Source organism: Brienomyrus brachyistius, chromosome 12, assembly GCF_023856365.1.
Source record: "Brienomyrus brachyistius isolate T26 chromosome 12, BBRACH_0.4, whole genome shotgun sequence".
Taxonomy (NCBI): domain Eukaryota; kingdom Metazoa; phylum Chordata; class Actinopteri; order Osteoglossiformes; family Mormyridae; genus Brienomyrus; species Brienomyrus brachyistius.
In genome coordinates this window covers 7,239,237-7,245,236 of record NC_064544.1, presented here as the reverse complement: position 1 = coordinate 7,245,236, position 6,000 = coordinate 7,239,237, and positions in this window count along the sequence as shown.

Genomic DNA, 6,000 nt, shown 5'->3' with positions numbered 1-6,000 from the left:
CTGCTCTGTGGGCTCTGGCGACCCCTGCTGGCCAAACGGGGAGGAGACACAAAGGGCAGGGTTGGGTGGGCGCTGACCCTGATGCCGTTTCTGCCTCCAATCTGCTCTGTGAGCTCTGGCGACCCCTGCTGGCCAAACGGGGAGGAGACACAAAGGACAGAGTTGGGTGGGCGCTGACCCTGACGCCGTTTCTGCCTCCGATTCGCTCTGTGGGCTCTGGCGACCCCTGCTGGCCAAACGGGGAGGAGACACAAAGGGCAGGGTTGGGTGGGTCTGACCCCGATGCCGTTTCTGCCTCCGATCTGCTCTGTGGGCTCCGGCCGCTCCTGCTTCAGCTATTAATCATGCCTGACATTCACGCCTCCCTCACCTCAAATTACAGACATCAGGTGCGAGTCCCGAAGGTCATCAGCTCCGTGCTCAGCTTCTTCCCGCAGTAAAACATTTACTGCCTCCCCCAAATCTCTGCTTTGATATTAACAGGAACCGTTCCTCATCTTCTCATTCTGCTCAAATGGAAATTGAGGATCTTAATCAAACAGATCTACTATTAAATAATGTAGCATATTCCATAAGCCAAGCTCACCTTTCATGGAGTTGGGGAGCATTTCACTGCTGCAGTGGTCCATGAACACGGAACACAGTGCATGGGAACACTGGAAACGCACGTAGTCACCTTGATCCTTGTCTCGAATGTCCAAAACGTGATTTGACAAAGCAGCTTTAAATACGGAAACCTTAGGCACATTCCCCAGATTAAATCGAGCACTGAAGCGGACAGGTCAGCAAAGGCCAGGCATTCCTACATTTTGAGGACTTGGAGGTTAGTGCAGGAAGAGGCTTGTGAACAGAACTGCAGTGAAGCTAAAAGTCTTGCGTAATAACCTGTTTTTACACCTAAATCCGGTCAAAATCCTGTCAGGTCACAAACAAGATGCACGCATTTGCATACCACTGCTTATGGATTTCAGTTACCAACTTCACGTCACTGACCCTTCATTTATGAAACGCTCATTAAAGGTTGGGCTGATGCTGGTGAGGCTGTGAAATGGATCCTCAGTGGCCCGGTTAAGCTGATCTCTTCTGCGGTTCAGACCCAATAAGCCTGGGACTCCCTCAAACATAAGGGCTCATTGATGCTGCCCCAGTTGCATTAACTCTACCATGATACATCACCAGGGGGCGCTGTAGCCATGCTGTGGTTCACCTTGAGGCCTGCTGGAAATTAAAGGCCAGCTTATTCTCTGAACAGTTGCACACTTGGAACTGATGTCATAAATCCTCATACCGTGTCTACTGAAAATAATTTGTTTTCCAGCAAGATAAGGACCAAAATAAGCAAAGAGATTGAGCGCTGTGACAGATGACCTGGTCCCCACAATCCCCCAACCTAATCCTTATAGAGCTGGTTTGGGATAAGCTGGATTAAAGAGAAACATAACCAGCACGTGGCCAACACTCATTCAGAGCTGTTGGTGAAGCATTCAAGGTGGCTACATCTGGAAGGCGGTTGAAAAAATACCGAGAGTCTGTAATGGGTCATTGAAGCAAAACGGGCTCTGAAGTCTAAAATCTGAGAAAATGTTGATATTCTCTGGGTTGTTGCAATAGTTGATATGTGTTAATTCTTAAGTCTTATACTAAGCAGAATAACGGCTATCAAGTGAATAGCAGGTGAGTTACTATGAGGTGAATAACACTTGGGGGGCAGCATGTGGCAAAGTGGGGGCTAAGCCACTTATTATAATCAGATTTAGCTGGAAAGGCAGACGCGGCTTTAGATTGCACGTAATTAAGAGTCGCTACTTTACTTTTTAGTTTTTATTCGGTTTTCTCTTGTATTGTTTATTTATTTTATTTACCTTTATTTTACGCGGCAGCCCCAATGAGATTAAAAATCTCTTTTATAAGAAAGACCTGGCCAAGGTAGCAGCGATACAAACTTAATAAATAAAATAATAAAATAAATAAATAAATAAATACATAAATAATTCCACACATTACAGTTAATTAAACACACTGAGCTCTCAGGAAAAACAGCTACAGAGAGACTGATGTGAGAGACAGTCGCCATTGGCGACTGGAACGAAAAAGCTACTTGCAAAATTAAGAATCTAGACGCACTGGTGACCATTTTAGTCACCATCTGGAGCCCTGTACCCCATTCTGTTTACATCCCTTCCTGTTCACATCTGTCCCTTTTCACATCCATTCCTGCTCATGCTCCTTTCTGTTCACACCGCATTCTGCTCACACCCTTTCCTTTTTATACCCCTTGCTTGTCACACCCCTTGCTTTTCACATCCCTTCCTGTTCACATCTGACCCTTTTCACATCCATTCCTGCTCATGCTCCTTTCTGTTCACACCGCATTCGGCTCACACCACCTCCTTTTTATACCCTTTCCTTGTCACACCCCTTACTTTTCACATCCCTTCCTGCGATGGAACTGCTGTTCATCCTTTATCTGCTGAAGGATTCTTTGGCACTGAGGACTGACCATCTCCTTGTGATAAATGGACATGAGCAGAATGGGGGCAGCCAGTAACTGCCCGTCCATCACTCTCATAGTCAGGTTGACTACAGAAATGCTGCAGAGAGGTAAATAACCTTCACAGACCATGCTTTTATACAGGCTACATTTAGTCAGCAGTTACATAACAGCTTTAATATGCTGATACACAGACTTCCATGAGTTTTCTCCATTCACACTTGTAAAATTTTGCCATACTACAGCTTTTCAGGGAGCCTATTTGGGCTTGTTTACAGATTCGTATAGCACTGAGTGTGAGCATATCCTGTTCCTCACTTGTGGTTTACTGCAGGTCAGGGGGGGTCATCCTACTCAAAGGGAACACCAGGTGAACGGCTGAAGGTCAGCAGAACTCTTCCTAAGGAGGCAGGTCCACTGGCTCCATGTCTTGATGGCAGCACTGATGTAGTTTCCAGCCACTTCAGACAAGGAGATGCTTCCTGGCAGGAATCCCACTGAGTGCCTGAAAAAAGTACAACAGGGAGGAGCAAGTAATGCAGATAAATAAGGAAACTAACCCCCGGCCATGAATCACAAAGAATCACACCACAGACAGTGAAAAATGTGCTTTATTATAGTGTGTAATTAGCAGCTGCTGAGTGGCTTAATAGCTTGAGGGTAGAAGCTGTTCCAGAACCTTCTGGCTTGATGGTTGTTGGTTCTGGGCTGTCTGCCAAAAGGGCAGAGGGAAAGTGATGAACTCTGCCTGCAAACTGAGGGCCTATTAGACCCGAAATGTTTCGAGCAAGAAACACAATGTGTTTGAAAGAAGATCACAAAACCGGATCTGAACTTCTGAATAATAAAGGATACGGATAAGAATGCTGCAGCTGGCGGGTGCTCTGGATCCTCTGTGGCTTCCTCATAGATCAGTCGGGGCCAAAGGTTTTGAGAAGGACACAAATATTGATTTTCACAAAGTCTGCTCCCATAGTTTTTATAATGGCAATTCACATATACTCCAGAATGTCATGAAGAGTGATCAAATCAGGTGAGTTCAGGTCAGGTTAGGGAGCATGAACTGATGCAGCACGTTGCCACACCCATCACACAGTGAAACAGCTCCTGTTCCAAGCCAGCAACCCCCCAGGCATACACAGGGTCCAGTCCCACCCTCCGGAAATGGCCATCCCTCTGCCGTAGCCAGGTGTTACTTAGGCGTGACCTTGGTCTGGTCCAGCCGCTGGGGTCCTCAGCAATGAGGATCCTGCAGGCCGGATCACCCTCAGGGAAACGCGCCACATGGCCGTAGTGCTGTAACTGACGCTCCCTCTCAGTGCAGGTAATGTGCCTCATTGAGGACTCCTCTAGCAACTGCTCGTTTGACACAAAGTCAAACCAGCAGTACCCAAGGATTATCCAAAGAGACATAGTACCGAAGGAGTCCAGTCTTCGTTTCAGCTCACTGGATAGCGTCCATGTCTCACAGCCATACAGGGAACAACAGGACTATAGAGACATGTACCTTCGTCCTCTTGCAAATATATCAGGCACCACACACCCCTTTACAGTGACGTCATGACCCCCCATGCTCTTCCAGTCCATATACTGACTTCATAGACATGAATGTCGCTGCTGAGGAAGGTAAATCTCCCAACAAGGTCGACATTCTCCCTGCAGACAGACACACTACTAATGGCCGTGCCTAAGAAGTCATGAAATGCCTGGATCTTGGTCTTTATCCCCTTATCTTCCCTGCTTCGCTCCTCTCGTCTCGTCTAGTCTACTGTCTTATACTTGAGAGACTCTCTCAGCCCTGCTCTCCAAACTACGAAAAACGATGGATTTGATCAGCTGGTCTCTCAACGCAATTGACACCATCTTCTCGACGAGAAGCCTAGGTTCGGGGGAACCTGACTGTCCGGCGGGAACGTATGCTGCTGGCTACACGATGGACGGATGGGAGCGGTGGAGGGTCGTGTGCCTGGCAGCTCTTTCCGTGGAGGACATTGAAGACATCTACCTATTCGGAACCATGATTACAGGTATTATGCTGATTGGATTAGGCATTGCCCTGGTTTATGAAAGATTGAAGAAGACGGTGACAGCTGCTCAAAGCCCCACTAGGCTGGCCGGAATGATTGATGGAGTGGGCAGAGCTGTTAGCACTCAGACTGTGACAATTGATCGGAAACTGGATAACATCACAGTGACTATGGATCGCAAACTGGATAACATCATGGAGAAGCTCACAGCTTTGCAAAACTTATTGGATGGCAGAGACCAGCGTGGACATTAGTGGAGCTGGAAATTACAGCTTCTCGTACAAAAACCCAAACAACCCTATTCTATCAGGTTTTGGCTCCCCCCAATCAGCACTGGCCTCGGCCAAGGCCGCTGCTGAACTAACAACTCCCCCTGAAGGACAAGGCAGTGAGACTCTCTTGCATTCCTCTCCCCCGATCCCAAGGACTTACCGCTCCCTCCCCCCCATCCAACGCCTTCGCCGCTTCATACCCCCAGCGTGAACAGGCGGGTCTGTTGACCAGCGCCTACATGGCTGCAGGACCGGATGGCTGTCTGTCTCTGCTGGACTACCTCCACCACCCCTTTTCCCTCACCCGTTGCAAGTCGTGTCATTTTTATGTTGTAAGGTGTGACCATGTGCTTATGTTGCTGAGGTGTTTTTTTTCGGTTCCCACAATGTCCTCCCCACTGGAGTACAGTCTGGGGGCTGCTTTTTTATTCTCCTCCTCTCTCCTCATGTTACTCTGTTTCTTTTCTTCTCTTCTCTCCTCCCCTGTCTCCCGGCCGGTCTACCCCCTACTGTGATGTTGTATATGTAAGGTCGGGCGATGGCCTGTTTTTCGCTGGTACTTGTGACTAGTGACATGGTATATTGCAACAGCAATAAAGGGTTTGAATCAAATCAAATCAAATCAAAATTTATCCAGGACACCCGCAATCTCAGACACTCAGGCTCTCGGGAGCCCCGATCAGAGCCTTTATTGACTCCGCATCATTGGCAAAGTTAAGTTCAGTAAATCTTTCTTCACCAACAGACACCCTACAGCTGCTGGACCCGAAAACCCTGCCCAACACCCAGTCCATATAAGCATTGAACAGAGTAGGAGCAAGAACACATCCCTGGCGAACCCCAGAATCTCCCTCCACTTTGCACAGCACTCACAGTTTCAGTGTATAGGTTGGCCATGATGTCCAGGAACTTCAGGGGGATCAGGATGTCCCACAGAGCAACTTCATCAACTGAGTTGAATGCTTTACAAAAACTGACAAAGGCTGCAAAGAACCTCTGCCGATATTCGCACGGTCACTGACAGGCAAGCAAGTGATCACGGATCCTGTTTAGGACGACCCTTTAAGGACCTTCCCCGGCACTGAATGCAGTGTTATCTCCCTGTAGTTGCTGCAATCCAGGTGATCACCCTTCACTTTCCAGATCGGGACTGCAAGTCCCGTTTTCCAGTAAGTTGAGATGATGCCTGACTCCCAAATGGAAGCAAAGA